Source organism: Lactuca saligna, chromosome 1, assembly GCF_052625555.1.
Source record: "Lactuca saligna cultivar CGN05327 chromosome 1, ASM5262555v1, whole genome shotgun sequence".
Taxonomy (NCBI): Eukaryota; Viridiplantae; Streptophyta; class Magnoliopsida; order Asterales; family Asteraceae; genus Lactuca; species Lactuca saligna.
The window spans coordinates 107,073,961-107,086,487 of record NC_136417.1 but is presented as its reverse complement, the minus strand read 5'-3'; the positions used below and the strand labels follow the sequence as shown (position 1 = coordinate 107,086,487).

At 32.9% G+C, this 12,527-nt stretch overlaps 1 long non-coding RNA gene across 1 annotated transcript in view; it reads left to right on the top strand.

Annotated features, from left to right (window-relative positions):
- Positions 1-6,932: 6,932 nt before the first annotated feature.
- LOC145000515 (uncharacterized) overlaps positions 6,933-12,527 on the top strand; it is a 29,228-nt gene continuing 23,633 nt past the window's right edge. The window contains exon 1 of the long non-coding RNA XR_013661245.1: positions 6,933-7,131. This is a non-coding gene — a long non-coding RNA (uncharacterized LOC145000515). The remainder of the gene's footprint in view (positions 7,132-12,527) is intronic.

The following is a 12,527-nucleotide window of genomic DNA, read 5'->3' as shown; positions in this document are numbered from 1 at the left end:
AAACTCTATCAACCCCTTGTAGGTTGGATGTCTGCAAATGATCCTTTTAAGCTTCCCTGTGTCTCGATATGCTCGTCATGCTTTAACTACTAACTAAAACTTTAAAAGTGAGAAGGAAAAAAGGGGATTTGAGAGCTAATTAGAGTAACTCGACAGTTGGATGCTACCTTTTATGAGTTAATTTATCAAACATAAACAAAAACTATCAAAGTACATTGCTATTTTTAAATCAACACAAAAAGCCAAAGTACATTGTTATTTCATGCACTTGGGACGAAAACCCAATTACCAAAGTTTTTAGAAAATAATCAACATCAAACGAATATTACGAAATCAACATGCATATTATGATGCCAAAGTAGATTGCTATTTTAAAACTAAGACAAAAACCCAAAGTAAATTGCTATTTCTTACACATGGGACAAAAACCCAATTACCAAATTTTTTAGAAAATAATCACCATAAAACGAAAATTACCAAATCACATGCATTTTACGATGCCAATGTAGATTGTTATTTTTAAACTAAGACAACAATCCAAAGTAAATTAATATTTCTTGTACTTGGGATAAAAACCCAATTACCAAAGTTTTTAACAAATAATCACCACAAAACAAAAAAATATAAAATCAACATGCATTTTATAATTCCAAAGTAGATTGCTATTTTTAAACTAAGATAAAAAGCCAAAGTACATTGCTATTTTCTTGCACTTGGGACAAAAATCCAATTAACAATGCTTTTAGAAAATAATCACCACAAAACCAAAATTACCAAATCAACATGAATTTTATGATACCAAAGTAGATTGCTATTTTTAAACTAAGGCAAAAAAAAAAAGAGTAGATTGCACTTGGGACAAAAAATCCAATTATCAATGCTTTTAGCTAATAATCACCACAAAAAACCAAAGTAGATTGTTTTACGTATGATGGTTGTGATGATTATGGTGATGGTTGCGATGGCTGTGAAATCGGTGGGAGAGCAGAAGGTTTACGACCGATGCCTCTAATATAGCCACATCGCTCCCCTAATACTTTCCCAAAAGCAGCTCTTTCTTGAGCGGGTGTTAAGCCACTTTCACCTTGGGTTTATTTTAAGAGCTCTTTGACTAACTGATTCTGTAATTCCCAAAAGTGAGTAACAACTAAGTATAAATAAACACTTAATTATTATAAAATTATAATTAAATACTTCGATATTGTTGTTCCGCCTCGGTAGTAACAAATACACCGTCCCTATTGGTATGCGCCTAGACATTTCCACCCTCTTAAGGTTTTGCTTAACATTAAAAATTAGATTATATTTTAAATAAATAATTACACGTATCGTACGTTACCTTCTAATAGCAAGTGCTTCTATACGAGCTCGAACCCCCACGATTCACGTTCGTTTGCATTTGACGAACTTCTTTGTTCTTGTCTGGACCAATTCTGTGTTCGTTCGTTTGGAAATACTCAACTACGTTCTTCCAGTTATCACCATCCATACCCTCTGGAGGGTTTCTAATGCTCCCGGGATATCATCATACCCTCCGACTGCCAAAAATATTCTTTTGCGTCAGGTTTACGGTCTCGATATAACCTTTAACAAAGTTTCTTGAAAACTCTTTGTCAACATATTAGCTTGTACATCCTGGTAAATCTGATCCAAATCAAACTTTGTCTACAAAAAAAAAAAAAAAAAAAAGTTAACCAAGTAAAAACCAGTCATAATTAACCATATAAAATATTTTTAAATAAATAACTACCCCTAAATGTTGTATTTTAGTGTCCTTTATTGCAGGGGAAACTCTTTTCCATGTCCATTTATAGAAAGGGACCATATGCCACACTGTTTTTCCAACTTCTCGTGAAAACATGTCTTTTGTCTCTCCTACGGGATCATATGTTATCTCCCTATCATAATCCATGGTAATTGGTTTGCCCTTCTTCTATAAGATCGCTCTTTTAAACTTTATATTTTTGGCTTTGCCTTAGACTTTCCTACGTGCATGTTGCTCAACTACAAATATAATTAAAAATTATTAGAAATGGTATTTAATTTATAATAATTGAATAAAAATAGTAAATAAAAATCCATAAAAAACTTATGGTCATGCTCATGATGACCGACACCTCTACCACTTGGGAAAGGTGGGTCCTCAACCTTATCACCCCCATGTCCACGACCCATAACAGCAGCCATGGTATACACAAACAAAATCCATATTAACAACATTTCCTGAAAAATTATAAGATGTACAAATACAATTTTTATTACAAATAAACATTACATAAAATAAACATTTACATAGGAATAAACATTTCTATTTAAACCCGGAATCCAAATAAAGTTCATATTACAAACACGTATTTCCTTAAAGATCTTCTAATCAAAATCTGCCTTATAGAGTAATATGTATTATGTATTCTTTAGATCAATGAAACATATTTATATATTAATTTATGTTACCTTTTTAGGAAACCAATTACAAAATTCTCTCATGAAAGAGTATTTTTCATGGGATCTATGAAAATTCTCACCATTTTTTTTTGCAACCATTCATTTCTCCGAATGCTTAGAATTCTTAAGTCCTCTCATGCATTTGATGTGTCTTTACTTTTACCATTCATTAGAAGACTACCTACCAAACTCTTGTTCAAATTTTTTCTGGATAGCATGAGATCTATGTTGTTCTTCAACTGTAGAGAAGACCAATACTCGAGTTCGAAGAAAAGGCTTCGTTTCGACCAGTTCAACTCATCATCTTGCCTCTTTGGCTCCCTACCTCCATGCTCACGATGTTTACCTGGTTTACAATTTCATAGACAACCTAGTTACTCTAGTATGTCCTCATTACTAAGGTGTCTCGAAGCAGGTCTTGTCTCTTCCAACCTGTTAAACTCCAACCTCTTTCTTAACGGATCTTAGTATCTAGGAAATGATATGACCGATATATACGACTTTATTTGTTGCATAGTACGAAGGAGTGTCTTCATTGCAAGTAGCACATGCTCTATACCCTTTCCAAACCCAAAAATTTAAGGTTTTCCAAACTGGCAAGTACGCTCACTATACAATGAGTATGCCCTGCGTACTAGCGTGCGCCCTAGCATGTTCAACGTACACCACGTACGCATTGAGTATTCCAAATCCGCAAAAATTACAATAATACCATTAGGGTTCCATCGCATACTTTCTTGAACTAAGGGACCAAAATGCAACCTAAATAAATCAAAGGACTAAAATAAGAAGCCCCTTAACATCGGGATGTTACACACATGGTTTTTCTTTATCATGAGATAAAGAACTTGTTTCGTTTATCTTTTTGAAAAACCTTAACATTATAATTGGATTAAAAAAAATAATCGTCACAAAGTCATACAATTTTAGAAATTCTAAATCTAATTATAATCTAAACAATTAATATAAGTTTACTACTCATCTATTAATTTTAGAGCATCACTATTAATATCATAAAAGTGAAAATCAAGTTATTAATTAAACATATAATACAACTATACTCCATTTATTGATTGTCTAATAAATCAAATTTAAAGCCATAAATGATGAAACATTGTATAGCGTAATTTGGTAAAATGGTAAATTTCATTTAGTACATGTAATTTGATAAAAACTCATGGTAAATATGATTTATGCTATTTCGAAATATGTGGTTGTCTATGTCATGCTATTGACAGTACTATAAACCACACCATATATATATATATATATATATATATATATATATATATATATATATATATATATATATATAGAGAGAGAGAGAGAGAGAGAGAGAGCAAGTCTATTAAACAATTAATAATGTACCAAGTCCATTAAACAACTTCCAATATGTACAACCTTCTTTAGATTTCTTGTTCCAAAGTTTATAATGTAGAAAAGAAAGAGTGTTGAACATAGACTCATAAAAAATGGAGAGTTTAAGACAGTATGTGGTGATAAGAAGATGAAGTTCAAGCTTTTCATTCAACTGAGAGTGGTAGATGATTGTGTCGCTGCACACCAAACAACGTCGATGGGCTTAAGAGCGGTTACGGGCGGCAACAAAGAGTAAAGATTATGTAACTTTTGTTTTTTTAGGGTGTGTGTATTTTCCGTCTTTTTATCTTTTATTCCTCAAAGTTCGTTGTTAATTTCTTGTATTTAACGGGTTTATAAAAATAATTTTTTTTTCTTATATTTAACAAGTTTGAAAAATCAAATATAAATTAAGATATGTATAAATCAGACTGGTTTCCGGATAAGTATCTTCTAAGATCCAAAACTATTTTTTAACGAGTTTGAAAAATCAAATGTAAATTAAGATATTTATAAATCAGATTGTTTTCCTGGATAAATCTATATATATATATATATATATATATATATATATAGATATATATATATATATATATATATATATATATATATATATATATATATATATATTAGCCATTAAACTAATTTTTAACAGGTGCCAGATGATTGTGTCGCTGCACACAAAACAACGTCGATGGGCTTAAGAGCAGTTACGGACGACAACAATGAGTAAAGATTATGCAACTTTTGTTTTTTTAGGGTTTATGTATTTTCCGTCTTTTTATATTTTATTCCTCAAGGTTTGTTGTTAATTTCTTGTATTTAACGGGTTTATAAGAATATTTTTTTTCTTGTATTTAACAAGTTTGAAAAATCAAATGTAAATTATGATATTTATAAATAAGACTGGTTTCTGGATAAGTATCTTCTAAGATCCAAAAATATTTTTTAACGAGTTTGAAAAATCAAATGTAAATTAAGATATTTATAAATCAGATTGTTTTCCTGGATAAATCTATATATATATATATATATATATATATATATATATATATATATATATATATATATATATATTAGCCATTAAACTAATTTTTAACAGGTGCCAGATGATTGTGTCTCTTCACACCAAACAACGTCGATGGGCTTAAGAGCGGTTACGGACGACAACAATGAGTAAAGATTATGTAACTTTTGTTTTTTTCGGGTTTATGTAATTTCCGTCTTTTTATCTTTTATTCCTCAAAGTTCGTTGTTAATTTCTTGTATTTAACGGGTTTATAAGAATATTTTTTTTTCTTGTATTTAACAAATTTGAAAAATCAAATGTATATTAAGATATTTATAAATCAGACTCGTTTCTGGATAAGTATCTTCTAAGATCCAAAACTATTTTTTAACGAGTTTGAAAAATCAAATGTAAATTAAGATATTTATAAATCAGATTGTTTTCCTATATATATATATATATATATATATATATATATATATATATATATATATATATATTAGCCATTAAACTAATTTTTAACAGGTGCCATCTAAATTTATTATATAACATACAGAAAAATCCAAAAATAAGGGGTGCCCATGGACACCCTCTGCGTATAGGCAGGATCACCCTTGTTTCTACATTTATACTTTATTTACTATGAATAAGAAACTAAAACAATCTAATTACCTAAAATACACATGCCCTAAGAAGATATTGTTTATTTTTCTAAATCATCCATAATTTCCATGTTTATGAGATAGCAGAAAAAATACATTGCTTTTTTTTTTTGCATATAAAGTGTGGTATAAGTAATTGGGTTAAGTAGCATTGTACTAAATTAAGATGATAAAAAATGACCATTTTACCCCTAAATACCACTTATTTTGTTTCCCTCTTGTTGTATATTGTGGAATATAGAACGTTAGCGTTAGCGGTGGAGTATTTAGTATCGACGATGAGTCTAGGTTTTCTTTGTTGTTACTCATGGAGCAATACCATGTAAGAGATGCTTGACCCAATTATCACGTTACCGATTGTTAATTCTGGTAAGTTCCTTAAATCGAGAATTAGTTTTCAAACATAGACCATTTTTACAAATGTGTTTTGATAAATGTTCTATACTATGTTATTCTGGAAATTAATGATGGACCATCAATAGATATTTACCAACAAACTTGATCCTCGAGAATAAATCGTCCATAGGAAGTTTGTGCATGTGTTATGTTTCTTGCATGCTTATCAAAATTCATTCAACTGTCGTTCACATATTCTAGAAGTCAAATTGCATTGAAAAAAAAAGGAATCCAAAGATACTTTAAATGTAAAGTCGCAATAAATATAACACAATATGCAAACATAAAAACACCGGGTGTGAGTAATCCAATTATCATCCAAATAAAATTTTCAATGTAACATTCACAAAATCAAATCTTTTTCGTTGAGTTTTTTTCAACTTATAGATTACAACTGAGGGAATGTAAAACGATAAATATGTGTACAATTTTACCTTATGTACATTATTAACATCAACTTATTCACGTCATTTAATTTTAAACTTAATATAATTGTTAGTATATATGATTATTATGATTTCATTAAGCACAATTATAATTTTAACTTTTAGTGAAACCATTAATTTTATAGCCACACATTATATTAATTTTGTGCTAATTACACACTTTGATGTTGAAAGGCTAAACAATCAATATGGTATACTCAACCTGGAATATCACAATGTCAAATGATAGAAGATATTCTCACTTAAAAAAGAAAGAAAAATGTAACAAGTATTTTTGCTAAAAATATAAATAAAAATACTATGGACATTTGCAAATAAGAGCTGTTAAAAAAATATTTATGTATAGTAAGGACTACTATGGTCTTTTACAAATAAGAGCTCTTAATGAAAAACTACAAATGAAAAAGCAAGTGCCACTTTATTCATCAAGCAACAAAACTGTCATCTTGCGTAATGGTTGGGCTGTATGTGAAGAAATGTAAAATTTTAGGGGAGGTAAATGAAAATCACCATCGCCAGAGATCAGGATTAGGGTTGACGCCCACACTTTTGTTACTATATATTAGATGTGTAGGATCCACAGCCGCTGTAATAATCAACTAAATCTAGATCCAGCATCCACACATCAAAATATTCAACTACTGGCTTAGGAGGATAATGAATATCTGAAAATTATGCATTGTTTTGCTAAAGGTATTGATCTGCGTCTTTTTGGGTCATGCAAATCAGCAAGACTTTTATGCACACTTTTCTCTATCATGCACACAGATCCAAAAACTAGCAAAGATCCGCAATATTTTGTAAGAAAAAACATGTAAGTTATCATTCTGAATCATGTGTTTTGAAGCTGTTTTGTCCTTTTTTTTTGTTGTTTCGAAGTTTATATATGTTGTTCTCCTGTGACTCAAACTTTCTTGATCTGTTGTCAGTTTAGTAGAATCAGATCGGTACCAGTTAGGTGTTCATAGCATTTCAAGGGTTGGTTTTGTGGGTTTCTCCAGGCCACTGTACCTTACCCTTTCCCATGTCAAGTGGATTGTGTTCCTTGGCAAAGATGTTTCTGATGATAACAAAATGTTCATAAGCTTTTGATATTTTTCATGTGAATGTTTCATGTGAGTGTAAACTATAAACTATAAAGTAGTGTTTTTATTATTATTTTACACAGCTGCTACAGATTAATCAATAGATTACCATTTATATTATTTCTGCAGGTTTTCATTGATTGTACCAGAAATGCTTCACATCTGTTGTTGATTCCATTACTGGAAGTGATTTTATTGCATCAATGGTGACATTCTAAGGAACATCTTTGTTAGAAATGTAGGTGGTGGGTCCTCAAGGTGGAATTACTTTTCAAGATGGTTTTCGTTTTTGTCTTTGCATGGAGAAGTAAAGTAAACAATGAATGAATGAGTAATATGGTTTTGGTTTTTGTCTTTGCATTGAGAAGTAAAGTAAACAATGAATGAATGAGTAATGAATACCCATTTGGTGAATTTATATTTGTTGGCTTTAAAATATAGATTTGACGTATGTTTCAAGATTTTTCCTTTGTTGAATATGTAATTTTTGTTAATTTTTTCATGAATTTATATTTTTTTTATAATGTAAAAATGCGCCGCCAACCTGTCACATAAAATCTATCGGTAATCTATTAGTGAGTTTTTCCTAAATTTCATCGTTAGTCCGTTAGTCAGTTATTCTGTCGGTAAGTTTTTTGCAAAAAAGTATGTTCGTCGGTGATCGGTTACTAATTACCGATGGAAAAATCCGTTGCTAAAATTTGTCGTAGCTGTCGTGAATCCGTTACATATATGATATGCCGTTTTGGGAATCAGATGTATGATCAAACACCTCTATAACCTTCTTTCCACGTCTAATACAAGCATCATAAAACCAAGGATAGAATGTCTAATTCCTTAGATTGTTCCGAGTAAAATAAACTTATTTCTCTATAACCTTACCAAAAGTAGATTAAAATTTTTTTTTTATGTAAAAAAAATAAGAAATAAATTTAAAGGTGAGAATACACCTTCAATGGGTCGATGATATCATAAACATTCTTTATTTCATAATCACCTTTAAACTCATCATTATAAGAAAAAGTATGAATCGGAATTACAGTTATACTATTTTTTAGCTCCATGAAAATATGAAGGGGAACAAGATCAAGAGTAATGCATCAAACTAAAAGATTGTAATAATCAAACTAACTTTTTCTTGTATTCGTTAATCCCAAAAAGGTATGAATTAATAACCAGATTAGATGTGTCCACATAAAATGTAACTCCACCATGACCAGGATAGTCATGGGGCCCCATCCGGTATACATTTAAACAACTAAACATATATTCATATAAACACATACAATAATCACAAAGATTAACATACATGATCCTAACATATGAAACCATGGGCCGATATTAGTGTCCACCCGGTAAACATATAAACACATAACAAATGCAGGAGTCACGCAGCCAACTAGCATCCTCACATATCAAATCATGCACCGACATTGGTGCCTTCGGCCCACAAAACACACCGAGGAAACTCACATGTAGCTACTGAATCTCTCAAACAAATCTCGTTCTGTTGGATCTGAAGATCCCCGCGCTAACATCAACAAATAATATCCAATTAAAATTTGGATCTAGACCCATATTCAAGAATCTAAGCTACTTGACCAATTTCCAGGCTAAAAGACCATTTTAACTTTATCCTTACTTGGCCCAAAACCAAGGCCCAACTTAACTACTCAAAATGCCCAAATTTTTTAAACGGCATTACAAGGCCTTCTAAGGATCAACGTCCAAATTGGGCCCAAAAAGCATTATGGACCTAATCCTAAGAAAGTCCATAGCCTGTCCACGACCCAAAGTCAGAAAACCAAAGGACCTCAATGGAGCTAAGATCTAACATCCATGGCTTCTTGAGTACATCAAAAGCTCAACTTTAGCTCAAAAGACCCAAAAATGCATAAACGAGGTCCCAAAACCAGATCTAGCATAAGGAACCATCAAGTATAGAACTTTATACCTCAAATGGCGTGCAAGATGATGATGAATCTAGATATACAAGCCCCTGTTACTCTTAAGCAACCACCAAGAGTTGTTTTTCTCCTTTAACCAAAACACAGCAAAAATCTCAGTATCAAGCTCAAAACTCACAAGAGGCATTTAGGGTATCGTTTTAAGGGTATAGGGTGATGGAGGTTGATAAATAAAATGCTTAAAGGTGGTTTAAGTTGTTTAAATAGGGTGAAAACCCTAAAAAATAGGTTTTTCCCCATCCTTGTGTATGCCCAACATACTCCCATGTATGCCCAGCGCAGTGGGTGAAACCGTGATCATTTGGAGAGCTAGTACGCTAATTGTACTCTTATTGTACGCCCTGCATACTAGGTAGGAACCAACGTGAAATTAATTAAGTATTAAGGGGCTAAAAGGAAACATACCAAATTATGAATCTTACATAAAGAATTCAAACTATGCTTCTTAAGGTCAACTTCATGTTGTGGCTTGATGGATTGGGTTTACATGTGTGTAGAGTACGTTGTGATATGATATGTCTGATAACATCCACAAATGTACGTAACAATACTATGAATTATGTGGATAATTTAAAGAATGAAAAAAAAAAAGAATTAAAACATAAGTCATAAATCATAAAATCCTAAACATCATATCAATGTATATCAAGATATTAGAGTAAAACCATCCCAGACTAAACATAAATGGTGTGTGCACTATAGTTATCCCAAGCTCTTGCCCTTGCTACCAGAATTACATCAAAGAAGAATTGAAAGCTGTAAGCACAAAGCTTAGTGAGCTCCCCAAACTACCATATACCACATAACATGGAACAAGGAGATATGAGCCCCGCCCACACTGTGCTATCTCTGAGATATGAGCCTTGCCGACACTCATGTAATCATAAAACACATCCAAGTATCACAGGGACAACAAGTATAACTAAGCATATCAAATCTATATCATATCCACTATTTATGAGATACGGGCCTCGCCCACACTCGACTATCTAGGATATACGAGCCTCGCCCACACCTGGCTACTAATCATAATATCAATCTATACAATATCAGCTTTCTATGACATATGGGCCTCCCCCAAACTCAAGTACTAATAAAATTACATACACGGGGGGACCTTGGTGTCGTAGACCCGTTCCTACTAGAGGAAAGTCACCCCAATCTCGTGTGAATGTTTGAATTGTCCCTGCTCCACAAGAAACTCTACTTACACCCTATATAGAACAACCTCTTACATACCATTCCACACTCAAAACCCCTTCACAGGTGTACCTTGGTCAAAGTCAAGGTCAAGGTCAAAGTTAACGTCCAGTGAAAGACAAAGTGAACCCCGAGTTGACTCAAGTCGGCGAGTCACCCCTTGACCCGCCGAGTTTCCATGCTACTCTTAGTTGTGATACAATGATCAACTTGTCGAGTCCCTCCTCAGACTCTTTGAGTTTTACCCTTTACAAAATCGGGACAAATCAAGACAAACTCGTTGAGTTCCTCTATGAACTTGCCGAGTTCTTCAGTCTATTGCTTCATCTTAATGGATTATGCCCCTATTCTTTAGATCTAAGCTCCATGCTTCACATATACACTAAAATTGTGCTTTTAAGGGTAATATTTCAAACTTTACCCGTTAATACTCTTAATTAATGGCTTTAGCTCAAACCCTAACTCTTTAGTACCTAGATCTTGGTCCATAGGCCATCAATACTCCAAACTGAGGCATATACACTAAGATTTGGACCCTACATACATTACAAATACGTGAAGCTTCTAACTTTCTTTTTGTTCATTGCCTTTTGGAGCTTAAAAGGCCAAAATGTCATCCTAAAGCTTGTATAGGGATTCAATGGCCATAAAGTTTGCACCTTTATATCATGAAATCCCTTCAAGGACCTAGATCTGAAGGTATACTCACTTAAGACGTGCATTTCTCGATGATCATGCATCTTGGATCAAAAACCCATTAAAAGATGTAATAAGGAGATCTAAGTAGTTATTGAGCGTGGTTGAAACTTGCTTGTAAGTAAATGATGATGATGGAAAGATGTTTCTAGATCTAATTGCTTCTTCTTGAATCCCTAATCTTCTCCTTCCACAAGCTTCAATACACACAATATTCACTCAAAAATTACTCACAAGCTCACTCAATGCATTAGGTCTTCGTAATTTAGGGTTTGCGATTTTGAGGCTGAAAATGAGGCTAGCATGTAGGGATTAAGATGCTTAAATAAGGTGCAAAAACCCTAAAATTAGGGTTTCACCCCTCCCAGCCTACTCGTTGAGTTGAGGGCTCTCAACTCGTCGAGTAGGTTACTTAAAACCCGTGTCCCTTCTGATATATACTCGATGAGTTTGGGGCTTCCAACTCATTGAGTTGCCCTATTAAAATGAAAATTTTATAATTTAAATATATATACAAGGAACTCAGTGTTACAATTCTCCCCCACTTGTCTCAAACTTCGTCCTCGAAGTATACTACCTCAAACAACTCTGGATAGTTCTCCCTCATCTCCTCCTTTGGCTCCTAAGTCCACTTTGAGCTCTTGCAGTGCTGCCACTGCACCTTCACTAACTGCACAACCATGTTCCTCAAGGTTTTCTCCTTTCGGTCTAGAATTTCAACGGGTTTCTTAATATAATTTGGACGGTTGTCCACCTGAATATCCTCCAAAGGCACAATGGCAAAATCATGCGCTAAACACTTTCACAGCTGAGAGACATGAAAAGTGTTGTAGATTTGACTAAGCTCAGCTTGAAGATCCAGTCTGTATGCAAATCGTCCCACTAAAGCCAAAACCTTAAACAGCCCGATGTACCTAAGGCCCAACATGCCTCGCTTCCTGAACCAGAGTAAAAAGTCTCCATACGTAGAAATATATTGCAAAATGAGTAATAAGTTTAACTAAACAATGTCCATTGTCATCATGAGAGACAAAGTATGTATCCCAAATGAGATGCAATGTTCATATTCTCATGGGAAATAAAGTTCATTGCTATAATTAATAAACAAGTGTGTTGCTATAACAAGTAACAAGTTTGTATGTATATGAGCAAACAATGAGTTCACAACCAAGCCTATGATTGATGACCTATCAAGATCTATGCTTATCATTCCATAGATTATATGGTATCATGCACTCCAACAATCGGGCGATTGAGGAGTT